Below are 26,178 nucleotides of genomic sequence, written 5' to 3' on the forward strand. Positions count from 1 at the left end.
AATATGTAATCGCTAAAGAACTCGACGTTTTGGCAAATTTCTACGAAAATGGTCGTCAATTCAGACTTTTAAATATTTGAATTAAAAAAATGAAAAATGTGAAAAAATATCATAATCAGTTATATAATAAGATAAGATAAAAAAAAAAAAATCTAACTAATCCCATTAGGATAAATTGGTGAAACTTTGAGTGTCAAGAAAGCTCACATTGGAAAATTTGCCTTACGAAAATTTGCACGTGATTAATCGGCCTGAAAAAAATCGCCTTGGATAAAGCTTACCGGGCGGAAGAATCGGTTTCCTTCATTTATTGTATATAATAATTTCATTAAAGTTATGAGTTGGGCCTCCCTTTTTGTTGTTGTGTACATTTGTTTCCGACCCATTCTTATGTGAATTAAACGCAACCTTTCAACTTTTATGTTTGAATGTTTGGAAGCCCACCTTCCCGTTTATTCTAAAGCTTGAGTTCTCCAACGGTGGTATTATTAAGGACTGAATAGTATTCATTAGTTCATTAGCTGTGTTGCAATCATCCATACGCACAAGTATTATTCTGGGCATGGACTTTCTATATACTAATTTGACATCTTGAATTATACTGCATCCATAGATTGTAGATGGGAAGGGGCGTTTGTGGGGGAAGAACACTGGCTTTACATTGGAGAGTCTTATTGGTGGATGAGATCCACAGTTGTCCATAAATAACATTATATTTTTATTTTGCATTTTGTAGCTCAGATAGTTCAATCAGCACAGAAATATGTCGGTGGTAATTCAGGTTTTTTTGTTGGATTCATACTTGACCTGTCTCTTACTTCTGGAACGTTGCAAGAAGTATCCTGGATTTAGAATTTTTCCTATCACTAAAGGTTGCAGCTTCTCACCTGACATGGAAGCTGTGATGCGATATTTGGCCATTTCCCCATTTTTTGCGCCTTCTTTTTGTGGCCATAATAGTGGCTTCGAAGTGTTCAGAAAAAAGTCCAGTTTCGTCACAATTGAACGCATATTTAGCTTGATAGCCTTCCAAGAGTACAGACAGATTCTTTTTTCATTCTTCAATATTCTCTGGTTGAACTTCCACCCCTTCACCACACAAAACAGCACTGCTGAGTTGGTTCCTTGAGAAAAACTTCTGCAGCCATCCCTGAGACGGTTCAAAGTCATTCAACCCCATATCAAAGCGAAAGTAGCTGCCTTTTCCCTAATGAGAGGTCCAGTTAGTGGAAATTTTTTGAACGACAGGCCATAAAACATTCTATTACTCTTTTATTTAAGGAACAGTATTTTGAACGACGATCCACGAGTAGTTTACGCTTACCAGATAGAGTACCAGAATTAGAATCACTTAGGATTTTCTCTTTATTTTTTAGCGTTTCGCCAACACCAAGAATGTTTTGAATTTTTGTAACCTTAAGATAATATAAAATACATTCATATTCTTTATTAAACTACCTATGTATTGTGTGCTCTACAAACTTTGTGACCCTCTTCATTCAGTTTGATGCACTTCAATCGTTGTTCGACCGTCAATACAATCATCTTTTGTGTATTCTTTAACGACATTTTTCTAAATTCTAAACAATTTTCTAAGTAAACTTTATGTGTAGACTTTATATAAATATTTATGAAACAAACAACAAGCTCATGGGGTGCTGTATCATGTTATCTGTATTAACTAGTTGATGCCAAACTAGATACATAAATATGTGTTGTTTATGCATCTCATATTACGGTTTTATATATACATATGTACTTAAAATTACTCTTCTGGGGAGACATAATTTCAGTATATCGAATGGGTTTTGACCATATTGTACCTCAAAAGGCTTCAGGATTAAGGATAAAGGAATTTCTGTTGTACGAAGTTAAAATTGATATAAAAAAGAAGTCAAATAATTTAATGCAAGAGAGTTTCTTCCACGTAACGGAATTTTCGTTTTAGAGAATTGCGTAGTTCGGAATATTTACTGTATATTAAGGTTTGAAGAATTGTTATTGTCTAGCTTGTTTACATTTTTGTTTCTAATTTCTCAAAGCTAGAATGCAACGCTAAAAACTCAAAAAAATATATAACTAAGAAGAAGTAGTATTCCTTCTATTATTATCCAAAGTAAAAAAGTATTTAGGAGAAAACGATGCAAGCCAAAACAATACTTTGCGAAAACGTCTTAAGGCGAGAACGTCACAAGCTGAAAGCTTTACAATGCAAATACGTACAAAGGAAAAACAGAAACGACGATAATGTTCAAGGCGAATCCTCATGAGACGGAGTATTATAGCCAGATATGCAAAATACTCAGATTCCAACAACCCCAGCTACATCTTTGAGTGAATTTAAAGAATTAATTTTAAATTATTGTTGCACATTTATCACAAATAGAATGTATTTTTTTCTAATACACTACTAATTATGCTATTAGTATATAAAGCAAAATTAATCAAAAAATGAAAATGGTATGGACACAATATTTTATAATATAATATTAATATTACCAATAAATTAATCACCTTTCATCACTTAGATCCTGTAGTTATCTTTCTTAATTAATTTTGTATTAAAAAATACTTTATATATATTGTACATCCTTTGTCAAAAATATGACTCCTAACTTTAATGAATAAAATGTTCAATCTAAATTCATATTATATTATTCATTGTTGTGTTTTCTACTTATAATATTTTATCATTATTCATTGTTTTGTTTCCTACTTCCATCCATTTTGTGTTAAATAAAGCCTACATTTGGTAACTTAAGTCATTTTCTTGTTTCTCTAAACTTTATTTTTGGTAATTTCATTGTAATTTACATGTCGAAAAATGTTTAAGGTAATATCTGCAGTAATCCCAGGTTGAAATGCAAGTTTTTTTTTAATCAAAAACTTTTTTATTCCAATTCAAAAATGAGGTTTTTGTGGAAGAGATATTAAATGTAGTACGTGACTTGGCAAAGATTATCTGATGATGATGGAATAAAAATGGTATAATAATATACAAAGTCAATTAGGTTTTGCCATTTGATTCTAACGTATAAAAAATACACTTTCCCCAAGGTTAATAGAAATACAAGGTTAGACCATCATGTAATCGTTCTTGCTTTTATTTTCAATATGATTTATTGTACAGACTGCGTTGCAAAAAAGGCCGATTTTGACAAAATACGCAACCACTCTTTTACTATGATGTCAATATTAAAAGCGTGGTAGAAGTCAAAGATCTGCTGTGCATGTGTTATAGTATAACCTTGTATTTCTATTAACCTTGACTTTCCCCTACATGAGGATATGAGATTGACCACAGAGAAAATACATACATGGTAATAATCTATGTGATTTACCCTTGGTCCAGTGCAGATATTAGTAAAACTCATTTGAATCACCTTTGATTGTTTAGTCATTGGTACTTGAAAAAAACAATTTCTAGTCTTTCGAACGGGATGCAAGGATCAGTCTTCAAAGAGGATAATTACTTATCAGAGAAACTGTAATAAATAATTATCAAACAAGATCCTCTATTGCGCAATAAATCCTAGATATCTTCTGGATACTTTCTAGTCAACCTTCCAATTAATTAATAAGGAATTGTAAAAGTCCTTGATCCAGGTATTATCTAACTAACAGAAGGATTTTTTTTGACACATGGTATATGTCTGAAGATTTGATGCTTGTGTGTAAAGTAATAAGTAATCGTTCCTATGTATTTTTATCAAGCTGGATACCACCCAAGCCGGCATATTCGTCTAATTTTATTATAGACTTCCACTCTGAGTCTTATGAATAAGGGTGATAATTTTGGTAAGAATAGAAAAGCGTGCGAGGAGAAGAGAAGAAATACTTATGGCATCATTGATTAAATAATATACATTTTCTTCTATCAATCATCAACGTTATCATTCCCGCCTTTATTATTCAATATTAATATAGAGATACTGAATAAAATGGCAAAAAAACGTCGCCTTCTGTCTGGATTTCTGAAAATGGAGGCCTAGGAATTTGGAAAATACTTACCGGATGAGAAACAGATGGTTTGTCGGATTTGTCGATATAAATGTGCCTTTAGTCCCCTGTCTAGAATTACACGCCACTCATTATCCTCATCTCATAACAAGAGTATGGATATTCATCTATAAAATCAATTTAACGATGAATACATCAAGTCAGGCTTTAACTTTGATCTCACAACAATGCTTATTGCATGTAATATAACCTTATCCATTGCTAATCATCTACGTTCAAAAAATTTATGGAGAAATACAAGGGTAAACATATCCCTTCCCGAGGAACCATCATTAAATTAATGGAGGATGTTGTTACTGATGTCATTTATAGAAATACATATAAAAATGTTTTCAGTCATCCACACCAAATGACGATCAAGTTATCAGTAAAAAGTATTTACGAATATCAAAATGGAACTCTGAATTTTGTACTATCTCGCAGTAAGTATTCAATTATTTTTTAAATCTAACCATAAAATATGATTCTATTTTAGCTAAACATATCAAGAATTATGATACACAACTCAGTAAAGGGCAAAAACAACTGCTTAAATGGTCACAACAACGGGGGTAGTAGCTTTGGATGGTTTGCAACCAGTTTGTCTGAGACTACTTACTTTGCTTTAAGACTTGGGTATGATAATTAGGTTTTCCAATATTACATAGTCAATAAATATTACTTTTTTATCACTTAAGGTTGATGGGCTCCAAGAAATGGTGTTCAGAAAACTCATAAAAGGCAAAAACAGCTGTTTAAATGGTCACTACAACGAGGGTAGTTACATTGGGTGTTGCATTATAATTAATAATTGTGTATATCCTTCATGATAACAGTATGTTGTTATATAAGCATAAATAACGGGGAAAATATCTGTTTTGATGCTCATAATAAGGAGTAATATCGCCGGACATTACTACATAATTAGCTTTTGCTCTAAATCTTTACGATGAATTTATTTATAACATTTTTTTATTAATATATTTATTGTCTAATTTTATGATATTGACATTTACTTTATTATTAATAATTAGTTAGATCTCATAGGTAGAGATATATCTATCCTGTGCACAATTGTATATAGCAACTTCTACATGAAGAAGAGGGGTGATTATCTTTTTGATTAAACTCCACGTCTCGCTCGTGTATTGCAACCTAAAGTTATGACATATTTAACTGAATTCCGAAGTTAGAACAAGAAAAAATTATCTGGATCAATCAATTATTTCAATATTCTGTATTTATAATTTATTATTATTAATAGTTATATGATTTAATGGTTTAATTTTGTATATTTAACTTTAATGTTTAATGGTTTATTTTTTAGTATGTAGATTATATTTAATTAAAGCCTTCTTTTTTAAACTTTGAGCTTCAAATACTCTACTTTGTCGTTTCATTAGCTATTATTCTGAGAATAAGGTTCATAATGAATTACAATTTCATGGAGTGTGACGTTTTCAAATCTACTGTAACGGATAAAAAAACGTCGAAGTCAATTATACGTAGTATATCTTCATTAAACATTTTGCTAATAAATACATTCGTTATACCCTCAAAAATCATAATAAAGCAGGCAGATGATAATCACATCAGTATTTTAAACAATGATACCATATGTCTTTTTCCCCCCTTCTCCTTGCACGCGTTTTTCTCTACAATATTATCAACTATACTTATGAATCACACTTAACTCGGACAAAAAAATCATAAGGACTTTAGAGTAATCCCGGAATCGTCAGACAAACTTAAGTTCTGAAAAAGGGGATTCCACAACAACAAATTATATAATATTCACATGAAGGAGTGTTCTGATATATGTGCTTTGGTCTTTTAAAGATTTATGTGTATAAAGTAAAGAAAAATATCGTTATCGCCTCTACTCTATTGTTCGAGATATATCGCATTTGTGAAATATCCGCCAATATGGTAGAGTATATTTTCTACCCCTTCAACTTGACTACTATTTAACAATTCCAAATTTGATATCATACGAAGAAATACTCTTTTATCAACTTGAATGATATTTGTGTCTACCACCCTTTTGTTGTACAATAAAGTATCCCGGAGAGAAGAAAATTACTAGATATTAGTCACCAATAAACAGTTGATTCTGATTTTCTTTTCGCTTTCAAGAAATTGTCCACAACTTAAGAAATACTTTCCTCTGCAAGTGTCTATACCATCCAAAGCGCCTATCAAGTGGGTCACAATTGATCTTCCGTAATAAAATAAACTTGGATTCTGTCTCATTTAAAAGATCCAGGGCAATAAAATATACTAGCTTCATGATTCCATGGAGAAATATAATACATTTATATGAATTGATCTCGCCGATAATAAACGTTTCGTGGCTAAACCAATTAAAACAAGGAGTTTTATTTCCAAAAGTATCCAAAGGTCCTAGAAAACAAGAACAACCATTTTTGATGGACATTTAAATTCCTTCCTCTTCTTCCACATCTACAACGTGAAATGATGCATTTCTATAGTCGTATCTCAGAGATATCGCTAACAAATGAAGATGAAATCGGGGAACTCATGATAATATTAAATATAACTAATCAACAGAATGATGGAATCTAAGAATTGAACAATATTATAAACTAAGATCTTGATTTTTAGAAAACCCAGTGAAGAAACTAACCATACCAACATCAGTTGGGATTCTTTCATATAATGCAATTTCATCCTTTGTCATCTTTGAGAGACTATATCGGCTTCATCGATACATTAACCTTTATCAAATATCCATTTAAATTAAACTAAAGATTCTATTCAATAATAGCATGTCCTGCTTTTGTGAAATTTTTGAGAAAAAGTAATAAAATTTATGATTAAAAGAATATTATTTTCTTTATTATGAAAAAAAAATAGTTATAAAAATAAAAATCAACTTTTCTTCTTTCCTTCTATTTCTTTTGCATTTTCATTTTTTTATAATCACAAACATTATGAATGATATCATTTATGTGCATCTACCCAAGGAAATCTTCATTTAGAGAGAGGGACATCTTTTTTTACTCAAGACCAATGGATTTGAAAAAGAAAAATTCAACTGTTGATTCTTATACTATTTAACTTCTAAAAATCACTTCATCCTAATATTTTCCTTATTTTTTATGAGGCCTTAGAGGTATCATGACTTAGACCCATATCAGACTCGGAGTATTGGGTATTGGACTGTGAAAAAGTATGTGCTATACCCGTCTGAAGATATATTTGCCATCGCATGGTTGATGTATTACGTGCATGGCAAGAGGTCGATTCGTGGGTGAATAGATCTTTGTATATATATTAAGTGAAGAAGGAGATAATTACGATCTCAGAGCGATAAAAGAATAACAAAGCCTAAAGCTGTGGTGACATGGTTCAAAATCTTTACAATATCCTGCAAACATACCCACGCGCAAAATACTTCTGCATAGAGAGGCATGATAAGTTAGTTGACTACTTGGACTTGAAGTTACGCCGTTCAGGAGTGCAGGTTTTTAAAAACTAATTATAAAAAATAGGGGAGAAAATATTAAAACCAGATCTTGTATTAGTACAAGAAGGGAATGTGCACATCTTGGACCCAACAATTGGTGGGAATACAACTGATTTAGTCTCGGCCAGTAGGGTAAAAAGGAATTTTTTTTTGTCAAATGACTTACTGGAATCTATTCAGCTAAAATACTCTCTGGAGAATGTAGTTATTGGTGAAGTAGGAGGGATTGTCATGAATTGGAATGGAATCCTACTGATCAACTCGAAAGAGTTACTTAAGAGATTTGGCATGTCAAAAAGGGAAATTGATATCATGGTAGCCAGAGGCATGAGGAAAATTAGATCTATCGTTAAAATATATTTTGTTAACTAATTGATAATAAATATTGTATTATCCAATTGATAATAAATATTGTATTATCCAATTGATAATAAATATTGTATTATCTAAACAAAAAGTATATCCTAATCTATCAGATTAATAAATTTATCATTTCTAATTATAAGACTATATACTTCTAATATTCCCTATCGTTCTGCAATGCGATCCTCCCATTTAACTTTTATATGTGGCAATTATATGAGACTAGTTTCATTAACAGTCTGGATGTAGTAAGTCAGTAAATTTGTATTTAAAAAAAGTAAGAAATTAAGCCAGATTAAATATCCACTATTCATTTATAGGATATATAGAAGAAAAAAAATTATTTTCTGAACCTCAAATTTGCTAATAGGCAAAATTCATACCTATTTAAGTTAAAAAACAATTCATCAAACATTTCAAAATTTTACTTTCAACTATCAATTTATAAATAAACAAGTGAATTATTTATGAATTAAACTCTGAAAGCTAAATTATATTTTGAAAATATAAATAAAAACAATATCATGCCTTGAAAAACGACACATTTTAAATTATATTTTTTGTAAATAGTGTCAGATTTTGGGCCAAAACACTTTGATATATGGGAATTCTGTTATTATTACAATATTTATCAGAGAAAACATAAGAATATTTCTATTTCATAATCCATAAATGCGGATTGCATTAGGTATTTTCTTCTTGTATGACAGGATATTATTTTAAGTCAAAATCATAGGATCCTGGAAGATACAGTAATATGCAAATATTATGTGTCTCAATTATTTAGGGAACTTGAAAGAAAAAAGAGTTACGCAAGTAGATACTTCCTGTCAGAAAGCTAAATAGAATTTAACAGAACTGGGAAAAATCCTTTAATATTAATCAAAGTCCTTGAATATTTTGTTCATTTATGTTTTGATAACAGTTCAAGTCCATAATTATAATATAGCGTCCAAAGAGTTTAAGCTTTTAGTGAGTTCAGTATAAAATAGTTTTCCAGTCGCTAGTCTTAGCTATTGAGACCAAGTCCAGTCTTGAGTCTTTGACTGTGAGATCTAGTCGAGTTGCAAGTCTTTAAAATATGGACTTAAGTTCAACTCGAGTCCCAGGGGTCCCTCTAGTATTCAATTAATTCACATCATAATGAAAAGCCACAAATTAATATAATTGAACAATGGATTTGAGTTTCGGTGGAGATTGAGTTTTTTCTCTTGAAATCATTTCTAAAGCTTTTTTATTCCTCGCACTTAAAGAAGCCCTTCCATTAAATGTGGTAGTACCAATTACGATATCTTAACTTTCCTTTAAATTAGTGGGATATTATCATAATAGTTAACCTTAAATATCGGGATTTTCAGTAGAATAATTGAAGGATTTATCAAATACAAATTGCAGAGCAATAAAAATGAATATAAAACTGCCCTTGGTTTATTTAAAGGAGAAAATTTCCTATGGTCTTTTCTTGTATTCACACACAAATTATATAATATTGAAATATACGTCAGATAACGAGTATTGGAAGTGACAAATAATGTAGAAAATCAACTTTGTACAGTCCATAATTAGAATTCGTGGAGATCCAAAGTATTAACTGACCAATGTATTATCACTCGAGGTGGGAAAATGACTCAAGACTTTGGACTCAACTTGGACTTCAGTTCATATTTTAAAGAATTTGTGACTCGACTTGACCTTAGTGTTAAAGACTCGCGACTCAACTTGGACTCAAATGCTAAGTTATAATGAACTAAATAAACACCTTAATGCTATAGACCTTATATTAAAAATATGTACTTGAAATGTCTTAAATTAGCTTGAAAGAAATCCGGCAATTTGAATTAAACTCGATAAAAAGATTCCAGAAATTTGAATTCTTAGCAAACACTTGAGACTAGACTTCCAGTATAAGGACCGTTTCCCAACTTATATAGTTATTACTGCATGAAAAAATCAGGTATAGGAAAGCTGGCCTACGGAAAATTTGTCTTGGAAAAGTTTGCCTGAGATTATTTGGCCTGGGAAAATTCGTCTTAGATAAAGCTCACCAAGCGGAATACAAGCTTTCCTCTACTTAATGTACATAATAATTTCCCTTATGTAACGACCAATGAGTTGAAATTTGACAAAATAAGATATAACAACAAGTATAAGATTAAATGAAAATAAACAAATATGATAGTAATTCCAATTGAATAAATACTAATCACTTAATGATCCGTTATCAATTATAGTTAGACTATAGACAATGATGGATTATTCATATTGGAAAGACTCATGGATAGACGACAAACATAATATCAGACTAGGCAAAAGCAGTGATTTCCTCTTCTATATTAGCTAAGATGTATCAGTAGAAGAAACAGTTGGATGTGGTGAGGAAAATCACTGAGAGGATTCGAGGAGGCATTCAAAGGTCAAGTCGTAAGAGAGCACGAGGAAATGAAATATGTAATCGAGGAAAACTATACAGCTCAGTACATTTGAAGCAACCTAGAATTAAGGTGGAATGTTCTTCGTTTCTTCATGAACCTTCTTTCTTAGTCGAAGAGTATGAAACATACTGGATTACGTTGTCCCTCTAAGGACTGGAATCCTCAGAGTTTTATATCTAGAACTGGGAATTCATACCTCCAATGGATCTCAAGCCAAGTTATGAGAACCGAGACGAGTGACTTATAGACTCCTTCATTGAATTTTGGTGGTTTTTTTTTGATAATATCATACAATGACATTGGAATCTGTAATAATAGTCTTCAGTGATATTTATTGAAGTATATTAATAATACAACTTTAGATATTAATTCATTCCAATTCAGAATGGCAACGCTACTCCCACTTCATCAATTTGTATAACTAATATTAATATTCATTCCTTTCTCAATGTTTTATTCCACTGATTAGTTTATTTATTTTAATAAATGTAAATATATATTTGATGACTAGAAAATCGACCCTAATTTTTTTATTCCAATGTTCATGTAGTTAATTAATTTGGTTAATTGTGGTACCAATGGTTGGGGAAGGTTCTAGCTCCTCCTACATATCAGGCGCTTTATATTTCTCTTAACGGTATTGCATTTTTAAATTGTCCTGATTCTATGACTACGATACTTTTTAGAAATAATTCCCATAAATTTTTGATGATATTCTAAGAACTATTTTCTTAATATTTGAGTATAATGTCACGTGATATAGTAATATGCTTCCATAAATATTCAAATAATAAATGTAGTTGAAGACACATTTAAATTAGATATGATCCACGTTGGAAGTACTTCATTGTGTTTTATTTAATAAATAATTATTTACTCACATATATATAAGGTAATATTAAATATTAATACATAACTAAAAATAATGTAAATTCCAATATATGGATTATATAAGTTATATTGAGATGTGACTCTTTGAAATATTTTATTACGGTTTTATTTACTAGTTTCATTGCTGTAATATTGCCTCCTTCTATATCACTTTTTTCCAAAGCTATTCTATATTGTTAAATAAATAAGACTGGGACAACATGCAAGTAAAACTCTCGATATAACAATGATTTTATTAAAATAAATATCTCACTAAACAAACATTAAGTAATCGAACATTAGTGATGTAACGGTAATTGTACGGAATACTACAACTCCCCATTGAAGCCTTTAAGTCCTAAAAAAATGAGGATTCTGAGCTTTACGCCGACTTTTCCTCGATTCATGAGTTTCACAATCGGACACTTCATCTAATTTTTTTTTCTAGACTTTGAATACGTTTCTTTGAGAATCTTAGGTTTCTCAAGTATGTTCCTCCATTTGTTCACTAGACGATGTAGGTTCTACCATTCTTCCTCACTGATTTGACGATGCCAGTAGTATCACATTCTCTTGAGATTAGATTTTGAATTGCAACACATTCACCCATTTCTAATTCAGGAAGGAGTCATACATCAACAGGATATAATCTCTGTTGGCTTTAGATTTATCGTTGAACACTTGTCTTGCGTTTGTCGATTTCTTAAAGTTATAAACTCCAATACGATTGTATTATGATTTATGGGCAGGAATAAATGTTCTAATTTTCCTTTCGAACAACCACTCTGCTGATGAGATTCTATCTTGCCTGTGAGTATTTCTCCACTCCAATAAATCACTATGGAAATTGTCTGTCTCCAACTTTCCATTTTTCAAAAAAAGAAAGAAGTTACTAGTCTTTTCATCGGTTTAACTGCAGCTTCTACGTGTTCCTTACTCTGGGGATAAAGAACACTCAATGTCTCATGAATTATATTAAAACTTTTACAAAATTCGTTGAACACCACAGAATTATACTGTGGTCTGCCTTGCGTCATTATTATATTAGGTATACCAAATATTGACATATGACTTTTAAGAGAATTTACAATATCTTCTGAAGAGGGAGATCTTCTGTATTGTGTAAGCGATGGGCAACCACTGTATCTATCAATGTATACATGGAAGAAATTGTTACCATATTCAAAGAGATCTGCTGAAGTTGATTCATATGCACGAGGACACTCATCTGTCTATTTTATTGCTTCTCGGGTTTGACTAGCACTATAATTTTTTGACATTGTTTACATGCTTGGACTACCAGCTTGATCTCAGTTTGGAACCCTGTCCAATAGAAAAGAGATTGAATCCTCCCCACCGTTCTAGTCATTCCTTGATGACTGCTGTGGACACTTTGTCTAACTTTTGATCTTAAATTCTTAGGTATAACCAAACGATTTGCATTGAATAATGTGATCCATCCTTTATCATTCTCCTCCTAGTATAAGTGATCCCAGACTCTTACATATAGATTTGTATAATAATCTTGAGGAATCTTCTTGAGAGGCTTTGACTTTTTCATCATCTTGTAAACTCATTGATAACTCTCGTTCTCTCTTGCAGCTTTGTAAATGGCTTCAATGTCGATATCTTCTACTTTTTTGCTATCCGCATAACTTTGTTTTTTGCATTTCTTTTCCTCCCATAAGGATGAATTCTTCCACATTGAATACAGTTTTGTATTTTTCCCCAAATTTGCTGTGCATTCCTCCCATTCTGAAGTCCTATTCTCATGTGGTAGCTCAAATTCAGTAAGTATATCTCTAGCTTCCTCATAATGTGAATACAGGAAGTCTTTGTGTATAATTGCTACGTTGACTAACAGGTACAGCGACATATTAGTTCGTTAACATGAGGAGTTACATAAGCAAAACAATTGACTTGCCTGATCTGAATCTTAATTGATAGATTCACGATTCCTTCAAATTTTAATATGATATTTCCAGGAGCTACTATTCCTACTTTCTTTTGTTGATCGATATTCAAACCAATTTCCCTTATCATGTTCAACGGGACCAGTGACTCGGTTGCTCATGTATAAGGAATCACATCAACGTATATAAATTTACCACTCTCATTCTTTTTTTTTGGACCGAAACTAACTTTGATAGATAGTGCAGCTCTTTTTCGTAGTGACATATAGTGTTAAAAAAATGAAGTAATACACAAAATAAAAATAAAAAATCTTGGCCACACCATTACACCCATAAGCTCATTAACAATGTAGCATTAAAAATAATTTGTAAGTCCAACTTTATAAGTGTCAATTCAAACTCCCCGAGAGCCACTCCTCTATTTTTGGTGAAGGTCATACACCCCTTAAACACACTTTAGAGATAAGAGTCTGGAGCTTGCACATAAACTTCCACACCAATCGTAGTCCCTCGTTGGTTCTTTGGAAGCCGTATAGAAGCTCATCTGGATCAGGGTGTCTTCCTATTTTCTCCCCTACACCCTTCCTCACATTCTGAAAGATGTCCTGTAATGTTCCACAGTCTCGGAATATATGAGAGATTATCTTGACTTGCTTACATTCCACACAGTTCGCATGAGCGTCATTAAAATGCCTCCTTGTAAAGCAAACCCTCGACGTTATCCGATATTTCAGGTACATTTCCGTTGGATTGTGGACCGTGTCCCAAATTGTCTAGAGATTTTATCTATATTTTCCGTCTTCACCGTTACCATAGTAAACTTATTTCTGAAATCGTCCTTCGCCAAATTGATCCTCATCTTTCTATTTAGGATGTTGCCTTGCCATGGAAATGAGAAAAAGTAGCGGACATAATGGAACCTATTTCCAATCTCATTTTCGGACCACCCTTTATATCTATAGTCGACTATTCACCATCTAATATATTACTCACTGCAGCGCAAAATATCTCAGGAAATTTTCTTTTCGTAATATCTTCCATTATAAAGAAATGCTTTATCGAGTCGAAAGCTTTCTCTAAATCTAAGCATATCAGCGCCAATTCATCTCCATTTTTTTTCACCTGTCCTACTATTGATCTCAAAGACATGGTTACATCTTCCATTTGGTGCTCGGAACGAAAACCAAATTGTGTGTTGGGAAAGAGGTTTTTTTTAATAATTGGTTTTAATCTTTCACATAAACAACCAGAATAAATTTTATATAATATTTCCAGCAATGTAATTGGTCCCCAATTTCTTATATTTATTTTATCTTTTCCTGCCTTCAGATGTAGTATAATTAACTCTCATTTTTTCTCTCTCGACAAACCTCTTCCGAAGAAGTTATGATTAAAAAGTTCTGTAAAAAACCAAACGAGTTCTGGGAACTCTATAAAATTTTGCTGTTAATCCTGAAAGAGCGGGCATCTCATCAGTTTTAAGCTTTTTGTTATAAGCTTCCATATTTCTGATGGTCTAAAAATCTTAGTCAGTTCCTTCCTGTCTTCGTCTAAAATGTCTCTGGCATATGCTAAAATGGGATGTAAATAGATCTTAATGAAACTTACCAACAGACCCAACTCTCTTATTTATATTCGCATCATTATTATTCTCTATCTTGATCTCACTTATAATAGTAATTCATAGTAGTCATGGTAATTTGTTTTCTCTACATGTTTTAAGAGATTTAAATTTTCAGATTTTTTATTTCTATGTAAATTTCTTGCTCGTACTCGCGCGCCTTCAGTTTTGAATTCGATTTGTCTTTGTAGTTTATTGCAATTTCTAGTCCTCTTTGTTCTCAATAAGTATCCGCAGATGTTTTTCTCTGTCTCTTCTCCTTCCACTTGCCATTCTCCCAGCGTGTATCAATATATTTTTCATTGCCTCTCGAACTGTCCATCCAGCCTCTATATCTGTTGGATACCCTATATTACACATTTGATAGCATTTTTTACCTCTTCAATGTGCAGTGGTTTGGCATTCAGTTTCCATCTCTGTGGTTTCCTCTGATTTTCACGTTCTATTAAAACTACCTCTAAGAAAAAATTATCTGAAAAGCCATTTGGTGTTAATCTTTTCATCTGATATTTATTAGAAAGCTTCAGAGATATAGACATGGTCTATTCTGATCCTTGATAACCTTTTGCATTTTGCCTAATGAAGGTTGGCTAGTAGTTGCCCGTTACATCCACAACATCATTAAATTCATTTGATATCTTCCATGCTATAAATTTGTTTCCGTTTGAGAAACCGTATTCAGACGTAAAATCCCTTGAGTTTTTTCTACCACATTCAAATCTCCAGCTATTATAACTTTTCTCGGTTTTTGTATTGCATCTTAATTCGGTTAGCAAAGTTTTAAAGAATTATGTGTCCCCAGATGGCATATAGATAGCTAATACCTCAAAGGGCATTTCCCAAAAGTGCACTTTTGTGACTACATAATTTCCCTTTTTATCTTCATCAACCAGCGTTGCCGAGATATTTGTTCTTACAAGTATTGTAGTACCAATTGTTGGGTAATTTTCTCGAGTTAAAACCGCATTGCAAGAGTAAATTTCATAATAGCTTTTAATAAAGGACTACTCACCTGCACTTCGCAGCCTTGTATAATCTAAAAAGACCACCTCAGGGAGATCGATTGCAATCAAATACTTTAGTGAACTATTCTTCTTTTTTGTTGTTGGATGAGAGCCCATTAATATTGGCTGCAATATTCGTAGGCCTGTAGTTTTTTTTTGATACATCCATATCGGTATTATATAGATTGTCGTGCTTTTTTACTTTCCTTTTTTGAGGGGGTGGTCCCTTCGTTCGACGATTGTTTATCCCTTCTCTTTTGTGTTTTTGAGTTAAGTGTCGGATTTATTCGAGGCTCCTTGTCATTTTCCCCTTGTTCAATGTGAGTTTCATATATTTTTCGGCTGATTAGCAAAACTTTTTGCCTCTTCCTCTGTATTCCTGCTTCCAAACTATTCTTTGCTTCATGTAAGGTATCCTTGCTTGATTCTTTAGGCATTCTTGAGATAGCTGGCTCCTCTTTTTCCTTCTCCATATCTTTTGGTGTTTTATGTTCATCTTGGATTTCGTTTTCCTTTACGGATAAAAGCATCATATATTCTGGTTTTCTGATGATTATTTTGCAAAATACTCGAATCGTCTGAATATACAGTATGTGGGATTTTCTCTCCCTTTTTATTCTTCGTACCAACCATTTTCTATATTCAGGTGGTAATTTTGGTTTATTACAATATTATTTTGCAAAGTGACCAAAGACATAACAGTTGGCACACTGCTTGACTTTTCCTCTAAATCTAAGGGTATAATAGGTTGGTTAATCAGCAGATAACACGGGATATTTTTTGGCCATCCTGTAACATTCATAACTATGTGCGGAGTTTGAGATGTGGTTCTTTCCTTTATTTCTTCTAGCCAATCTTTTACAAAATCAGAGTTTGATTCCACAAAGTTATCTTCTGTCTTAGTCTTTCATTCGATTCAACCTCAGCAAATAGACCCAGGCAGTGCTTCCCCACATCTGAAGCAATAAATCCTTTGACTTCGGGAACTCTAATCTCAAAAGAGATCAGGGTATCCATTGTTCTCATTATTTCTCTCGATTCTACACTGGCCTCATATGACCTTCCATTTTTATTAAATAAACTATTATTACAAGGTAATTTAAATTTAGAAAGAAGTTCTTCCTTTTTTATTCCATGTCTGCTGGATCCAATCCTAGTACCTTTGTCCACAGCATACTATAGGTCATGTCATTTTATGTAATTCTATGATCGTCTCCTATTTGGGATACATAGAGTGGGATCATAAACCATCCTCTTTCATTGTTGACTTCGTCCTCTTTGGATGGCTTGGAGTTTTTGATTGGGAAAGGATTCAATTCCTGTAGTCCTTTTCCAGTCACAGACATATAGGATTGTTTTGCTACCATTATGGGTAGATTATCCTTCGGGGTTTCCAATGAGACTAGTAGCTCATATATTTTTGGTTGTCCATTACTATTTAATACGACCAATTCCAGGAGTTTTTTCAACTTTGGCGGCTTTGTTTGGTGGTTCTCCTTTACTGGAGTTCGCCCCCCTGTTATAGTGGCAGGGTGTTTGCTTTTTCTATTTCTCATATGGAATTAATTAGTTTTCGCTTCGAAAGGTTGTGTGAATTGCCAGTAGCAATAATAAACATTGTTCAGATTACCAACTTCAAAAAACATTGCAAGCGTTTGAGCTGATATTTTCTGTAACTCTAATTGCTCCATTCATAGACATTTAATAAGAGGAGAAGGGGATCAACACAAAATGAAGATAATTTAAGAATATTTACTAATTATAAAATTTTGCATTATTTATTGTAAATTATTGTATTATTCAAGGGCTAACCTTCAATAAAGAAAACATCTAGGATCAACGGAACATGTAGATCCATTATTATATTAATGGATAGCTTCATTAATTTATTAGCCACCTACACCAGCTAGGCTCTTTGGACCACAACTTTGAATCGTAATGCAATTTTTGGGAGCTTCTCTTTTTACATAATAATATGATGTAAAAACTAAATATAAGGTAGTTCAATTGTATATCACTAAATTAGGATTCTCTAGACATTTATATACTTCGGGCTGAGGACTACATAAAAGTATTTGACTTCTATTAAACGGACGGAAACGTATGCGTTTTGGATTAAAGCATATCTATTATTAATTTAAAATGAACATAAATTCAATCTATCAACAAAATAAAATCGTGGATACTCAAAGAAAAATGGTTCAATTGTAATGGTTTGCATAGACCTACCAATATTTGCACAATTTGATATGACAAAGGAACTATTTTTTAATTTCATTGAAAGAAATGAACGAGTTAAGATTCAAATCAATGCAATTAGTTTTGATTTAGGGAATGGAACATTTGTGTCCAATTGTTTCATTTAACAGCCCCATGGATCCTAGACTTCAAATTTATTCATTTTCAGATTACCTTATTTGCGCAAATTGTTTACTTGATCATGGCTAGAGCATTTTTTGGCCATCAGGACTCATTCATAATTAAAAGTAATTTTCTAAGCGCCTCAACCGAAGACAGGTACAGATTAATCTTTTATACTATTTTATACATCCATTTGAGTACATTTGTGTTTTTGTAGTTCTGCCAAAGTTACCCGTAAACTAGTTTCCATGAGCAATTCTTTTTACTCTTGTTTCTGTCTTCCAATGGGTTCTATCTTTGTCTGAATTTCAGAGTACTCTAATAGTTTGGCCATCAAATATTTTCTTTCTCTATTTTTCATTCGTTGATCTCTATCAGAACCCTTTTCACTAGGACTATTTAGATTCCCTGGAATATTGTACGATAGAAATACATCCTTCATCAATTTTTTTTTGGATTTTACGTTTAGATGCTCATCCTTTAAATTTATTTAAAAAATCCTCAGAATAAATGTTTATATCACATATCCTAGCATTTTTTTAATTGATTTTGTCAGAATTCCAATATTTCGATATCCCAAGTCACTAAAACCTCAGATTTTTATTTGGAATACAAAGATATTGTTTACTAAATTTATACAAATATCAACAACACAAGCACGTTTTTTACCTCTCCGAAAACCTATAATCCTTAGGAAACTACAAAATAATTAATATTGAAATATAAATTTGACTCCAACAACATCACGACAACTGACACATCTGAATGCCTTTGATACTTATAATTAACACACCACAAATATAGTCTTTTGGAGAATACATTGCATTTTAAAGGTATATATAAGAGCTCAATTATAAAAACTTACAGTTCCTTTTAAAGCAGAGGTTCTTAAGCCTTTTACTCTAATTCCCCCACTTTTTAGTGTGCCAACTCTTCATTTCCCACCACAATATCGGTTTTTGACAAATTTGATTTTAACCCATACACTGTTCAGTACGTCATTATACAGTTGGTTTTTTTATGAGCAATTTCATGGCCTTAAGTTTTGTTTGTATATGTCATATTTTTTAGTAATAGTTATCATATGGAAATAAAATACATATGAAAAGATTCATTATGTTTTTTCCACAATTTATTTGGCCCCTAAAAAATATACCAACAAGGAAATTCTAAAAAATCACAGGTTAATTAGATATTTGCATTTTTTATCTTGACAAGTGTCTCAATGTTCGGTTGCACTATTGAAATGGCAGAGTACAAGTCAGAATCAAGGTCAATCAGGCAGTATCCGCGATTTGATTTTGATCCTAACCAACTGCTCGAAAACGCCCACTCGCACATGTACGTGTAGGTAAATTCAATCAGAGTGTGAGCCCCGCACACTAACACGAGGATACGAACCTTGCATAGTAGCCCAAAATGCCTTCAGGCTTTTCTCCGTAAAAGCAGTCTTTTGAAGTAGGGAAAATAATGCTGAAAATCTTGCTACAGGCTGTTGGGGTTGATGATGGCTTCGTTGTTGTGGACATTGCTAACGCCCACAGCAGTCTCACTTATTCGTTGTCGATGTTGTAAAAGTCGTTGAACTGCGGCCAGTCTCAAACCTTCTTCAGATGCATTTCGCGTTCATTCACAAATCTTAACCCTTAACATACAAAATCATGAAAACACACTCACACTAAATAGAATAACAATAATAATTCATACATATATGAGTAATTACATAATAGTACGAGCACTGTTACCCAATTGTTACACCAAGGAGAGACACAACATGAGTGAGTTTACCAGGAGCCGCTGTTGACATTTCAAACCCAAAAGTATAGTCACTTTTACACAAATATGACTTACAATACCTCATATATTGTTTGTTTTTGTTATTAACATGGTCTGTAAAGGGTTGGGATTTGAAATTGAGGACGCTTCTCATTCTCTCTTTAGGGAAGCAGCTTCATCAGTCAAATACCATAAATGATCACTAAGTTTTTTCAGGTAGTTTTTCGTATTGTTTTGTCCATTTTTTTGTAAGCTTTTAATGATTTTAACAAGTATAAATTATTATATGGTGTATTGACTGTTAAATTACATTGAAAGCAATGCTTAACGTATATTGAAACATTAAATAAAGATATATCTAATAACGCTATTTTATCGTCTTTATTAATTTTAAGCTTGTAACTTAACAAGGATTTTTTTAAAGAGTGTAATTGCTCTGGCCATCCAATGAGCTTGGTGCATGGCACCTGTAGGTCTATTTTTTCTTTACCACTGTTTCCACTTAAAAATATAATACATAGTTCTATGAGCTCCATGTAATCATTTTCCATAATTTCTTTTCATAGGTCACTTCGATAATATTCAATAAACATTCACCTTCTAAAAGTGATAGGTTACTTTGTACTAATGATCGCAAGGAGTCCATTTGAAGGAACCTATATTATTCTAATAACCTTTTAATTTTTGAAGAAAATTAATATTTGCACTTGTTATTACATTTTTTATTTTCACTTGGAAAACAGTTTTTTAAATCAATTCATGAAGATGTAGACGACCAGTAAGTAAAAACGTTTATGTTTAAAAAATTTCCTCCAGCAGCATAACAGTAACATTAAGACGAACATTGTTTAAACCTGTGGTATCACAACAAAGAACTTGCACATTTTCTTTGAGTTCCCAGTCTAGGATTGCTTTCCATATGTAAAGAAAATCGGCAAACTTTCTTCTTTCATCTTCCAGTTATTCAATCCAGGTAGTAATTTTGCATCCGAAAGTAAAGCTACAAAATCTGGTACTTTGTCTTTAAAATCAATTTTTATGTCGATCTCCAATCTTTTCCTCTATCACTCCTTATCGTTTGGATAGAAGACTTACTAATAGTAACTGTATTATTATACACATTGTATACATACATTTTATGTTTTATAGGTACTATATTATAATGTTTGACCCCACCGAAGGGGTCTAAACATTCAGGTCTATCTCAGGGAGGACAGACACTTTGATCTTCTTGTCCCTTTTTTTCTTAGAATCATGAAAATGCAGTTGCCGAGTTTGTGAAAATTCTTAAGCATTTTGGGTACCACTACAGTGGTATGTTGATTTCTTAGATAACTGTTGACTGCCGCTTTCTTGCTTTTGTAACAAAGCCCTGTTCTCTATGGGGATACTGTCCTTCAATAGAACCTCCATTTGCAATCGAACTGGCATCACACCATAGTTGGAACTCTCAATTCTGTGAAACATTCCATCTTCCTATCACTCGATCGTCTGTTTTAATTCATGCTAGGACTTCTCTGAGCATCTTCATTGACACAGCTCCTGACGAACCTCAACATGCTTCCCCCTGAAAACACCTCTTTATAAAACTAGTTGCGGTCCTAAACCTTCCAGCAACAGGATGGTGTCCTACTAGTCGACCACATATTGAAAACAGTTTATGCTTCGTCAGTTCGTTGCTATTGATGTTGATGTCTTCTCCCTTAGCCTTCTCTAAGTGAATCCGTTCCTTCTTTTTTCATATCGGAGTCCCGGGACTGTTCCATTCTCGAAAGGTACGTCCCCTTTACCCTTAAGGCCGTATTTTTCAATCTGGTCACAAACGTTCTCTATCTTCACCTTTCAAACGTCCATAATTCTATCATCACAATAGCTATTTGTATCCTCTTCTATCACCTGGTTTCCTGTACAACTGCTTTCATGATCTCTGGGACACAATTGAGCCCCAACCCCTCCCTCGAGAGCTTATATGTTCGATATTTCACTTGGACTATCAAATAATTCTTGCACGACTCATCTTCAGTTATTTTAATGTATGCATCCTTAAAATCCAGCATCACACAGTCAGGGGACCATTTGCGCCAGAGTCTTATCTTATCGTCATAAACATCTGCATCTATGCCACAAATACATTAGGTTTCTATATGCTGTTCCATCTAAGAATATTTGAATATATGGAACACATGATCTAAGGGTTTTAGTTTCTTTATTCCTTCAAATATATTATTCAGTCCTTATGGTTGTATCTATGTAGTAGACGTTCTTGGCTTAATACAGCTTCATTTCAAGGTTATAACAAACACCGTCAAAGTCTATGAGTTTTTTAAATACTTCCCTCCCCACAAGCTTATGGAGTTGAGACAAAATCTGGCGAAAGCCTCAGTTGCTCCTTTAAAAAGCTAAAGGAGCATCCTGGAAGTAAGAAATAAAGATAAAAATAATCACATTAACTTACTAATTACCTAATATTAATAATAATTTTCATATAATATTAATAATTTTCATCTTAATAATAATATTAACCTTATTTCACTTATTGTGCCTTTCCTTTTTTACAAACTTTACTTTCACAAGCACCTTAATTTTTTCGTTAATAATAGTCATATAAAAATATTAAAGAGGAATCACGTCTAATAGTTATGTCATTCATCTTCAAATGTTTAGTTTATGAGAATGTCTCTGAACTGAACTACACTTACAAGAAGCATGCCTGAATACATCTATGCTCAAATAAGTGTCGTTAAAGGGACACTTGATGAAAATATTATTGCTCAAATGAATACATCCCTATATAAGTATATTTTTCAACACAATTCTGCTTCTTATATTTTTCAAATTCATAAAGCACAATTTACCTAAACCCTTGAATTCTTTCTCTGGAATATTTGTTGCAACCTCTCCTTTTTTTTCTTTAAGCACGAACTTACCTCAATAAACAAAAAATTACTCTGTATTTTGTTGTCATTTTCTATTCTAATAATTAATTTGTGTTCTGAACATTGATTGGTTGGGTTGTAATTATGCTCGGAAAATATTGGCATATTTGTGAATTTTGGAACTTATTCAGATTTTTTAAAGTTAATATAAATTAATCAATTATTCATTTTATATTTTTATTTATAATAATTGGTTTGAAGTACATTAAATTAAAATATCATGTAGATTGTTGAAGGTCTTAAAAATAATTGTCCAAAAATGAATTTGCCTGCCACAAATTATAAATTTGGTTTTTTAATACCTTTTTTTGTGTTGTTCTCGAGGTAAAAATAATAATAACCACACAATTTGAATCTGGGTAACAATTTGTGTACTAGGTTAATCATGGTATTGATTATAGTGTATATATTTCTGATATATTTATTCAAAAAATAAATTTATAACTAAATGAAATTGATATTAAAATGTAGAAACAAATATCATTAGGTCATGTATTTTCCACATTTAACAGATAAATTAAAAATATTACTACGTATATCCAATCATTTGTAGCAATGTATATAGAAATATATATTGCATTTCATGTTATATTTTTCTATTTGAAAAATATCACAATTTAAATTAAGCTTTTTTTATATATTCAATCTTTTACATATAAAATTATAGATAATGTCTTTATAGTTACCCCAGAATAGTTCGAATAATTTAAAGGCCCTTGTACTTGATGCATATTATTCTTTGGAATAATATTTTCCATATTATCTACATTTTTAATATTTTCCAATGATATTCTTTTGTTGTTTACAGCTCTTTGCAATGCAAAAAGAATTTTATCTAATAGCAATGTTGACCTCTTATTTGATTTTATCATTCTCTTTTCAAATATGTTTTCGGTGTTTCTTTCATGGATGTCCTTCTAAAGAATTAAAAAACACATGTATTTATACCAAAAATAATATGTAAAAATAAATTATTGATATCTTATAATTATTTTCTCCTTTATTGACATGCATTAAGAACATTTACATTTCATATATAACAATATACCATACCTTAAAAACATAGAATCCGATTTATAAGTTATCCAAAACGTTAAGAAAACAAGAAAAATAAAAAGGATGATAAGAAGCAAAGGACGTAAAAGCTAAAAATCATAGAAAAAAACAAAGTTTTTTTTTTTTTTGTTGTTGTGAGACGTGCGTGAAATACAAAAAAATTAATTTACTCGTTTAACTATAATCTAAAGACCATCTGCATCTGTTGAAGAATAAGATTTATTTTAATGCTACCAGTGGAGGACTTTAATCTTCTTTTGCCCTTCTACATTTATTTTGATTGATTCTGCCCGTAGCACAAATATTCCCCTTCAGGTGGGAAAGATGGTAGTAGGATATATAATTCAAACGATAACATTGAAACTTTTCTCGGATGAGAACCCAACGACAATATCTTATATTGCAAATAGAAGCTGAAGGCTACTTAATTTATGAAGAAGTGATTATCTGTACTTTGACGAGGCAGAATTAGCCATTCCAGAGAATGATCTCTCCCGCCTCAGCTCTGAAATAAGCCCTGAAAGGGAACTCATAGACTTAAAAATGCCTCTCGACATTACGGTAAAATTCAAGGATATTTTACTTCCTTTGAAATGCCATTAAATATCCTTTGATAAAATCTTTCTAGTAGATATGAAAGTTTTTAAAATACCATAACCCTCAGTCGCTCTAAATCTTTGCACCAATAATCCCAAAAACGTACAGTTAAAGTATCTGAAACTGACTTATTGGACACATTGTGGAGTTTTATTTACTTGGTCCAGAAAATGAACATAATGTGAAGATAAATAGTGTTGCTGTTTATCCTACTAATAAAGGGCTTGAAAACACCTTTGGATCTGGATCAATAACATATCAATTTAAAAATAACTCGATAAAAAATCCTGCTCTAGTTCTAGTAAAGGATTCAATAATAGAGCTCAGTTTTCTAAAGATTAAAAAAATAATGCTCAAATTACTTATGTAAATGCTATGAATTCGTTCCTCCTTGTTACTACCTTCGTAAAAATACGACAGTGATGTCTTTTCCCACTCATCAGTAGAAAAATAACCAAAATTTACCTAGAGGTAGACTTTTGTACTCTATTTTCTACGTAGATGACATTTCCATTTGTACAGTTGGTTCTACAAAATAAATTACAGGTGCCTTTGACGAAATTGGAAGCGTTTTGAAGAAAATTGGCAACAAATATGACTTCAAGATCAATATCAACAAATCTGAGATACTCTGTCCCATCAATAACACCCATAAAACTCAATTATATCCTTCAGATAAGTTGATACTTTAAATCTCCTTGAATTCAACATATTAACTTTACATAAGGCCCACTTCTTAAAAGATAACTACAACATCATGGTAGTTACTAAGCTAAAGAGGCTACAAAAGTGGGTCGAACTTATCTTTCCATGGATAATAAACATCATAGGTTTGTGCCATTTGGAACTAATTAAAAGATAGATAAACTTAATGAATTCTGTATTTTTTTATGGTAAAAAAGATACATCTATCAAGATGAAATTGTCGGACCCAATCAAAGCTGAATATTTGATGAATAGATACTGAATCAATGAAGAAGTCCTTCATTTTTAAAGTTGGCTCAAGAAAATCATTAAAAGTCGGGACCACTAAGCCAATAGTAATTGAGGATAATTTTACGAGTTAGAGAAGGCAGGTAGTTTGCAACAGGATATTCTAAGTCTACCAGAGCACGTCAGTATAGCCAAGAAAGTGGAACTCCACTTTTCTTCTAGATTCCAAGAACTCCCAAACTATGATTCGCGTATCAACTCAAGGGGCATGTTTCTAACTGTATGCCATATAAATTCATTTGGAAAATTACAAACTTAGAAATAATAAAAAAGAAATTATCTTAATTTCACATTAAAGGCCAAACATTGCTCAAATATGGAGTAGCCACTTACTCTATACTTAGGAAAAAAATTGTTGTGGGCTTGACTATGAGCACTTTATACAAAAAGGACATAGATCTCTTGATATATGTTTTATATTCATGTCCCTTTGTCATTCATCATAGTTAGATTTGGATAAATTCTTGATAATTTACAAATCTCCAACCCCACGAAACCAAGATACAGGCAAAAGAAGACAAGTCTGTGAAGGCATATGAGTATGAATAGTTAAGTATAATGTTATTAGCGTTTTTTGGTATATACCTTTAGTGAGCTATTTCCCACAATAAATACTTTGGATTAAAAATAGCTTAAAGTATGCATAAAGGTTAATTGTACACTTTAAAAAAGTTTTTTAATAGTTTCTCTGTTTTGTGAAGCCAGTTGTGAGTTATAGTGTTCCAAAATGGAAGTTTCTTAAGAGAAAGTTCTATACATTCATCAGT

General features: G+C 32.0%; 2 long non-coding RNA genes across 5 annotated transcripts in view; one reads left to right on the plus strand and one right to left on the minus strand.

Moving 5' to 3' along the window:
• Window positions 1-26,178, minus strand: part of LOC121127167 (uncharacterized) — a 114,000-nt gene that overhangs the window by 2,998 nt on the left and 84,824 nt on the right. For all 4 annotated transcript variants that reach the window (XR_011782502.1, XR_011782503.1, XR_011782501.1 and 1 more), the window contains one exon: window positions 23,452-23,682. This is a non-coding gene — a long non-coding RNA (uncharacterized lncRNA). The remainder of the gene's footprint in view (window positions 1-23,451; window positions 23,683-26,178) is intronic.
• On the plus strand, window positions 3,675-4,997 carry LOC139906713 (uncharacterized). Its single transcript, XR_011782504.1, has 3 exons — window positions 3,675-4,442; window positions 4,496-4,635; window positions 4,698-4,997. It is a non-coding gene; the product is annotated as an uncharacterized lncRNA (long non-coding RNA).

This window comes from Lepeophtheirus salmonis, chromosome 12 (genome assembly GCF_016086655.4).
Source record: "Lepeophtheirus salmonis chromosome 12, UVic_Lsal_1.4, whole genome shotgun sequence".
NCBI lineage: Eukaryota > Metazoa > Arthropoda > Copepoda > Siphonostomatoida > Caligidae > Lepeophtheirus > Lepeophtheirus salmonis.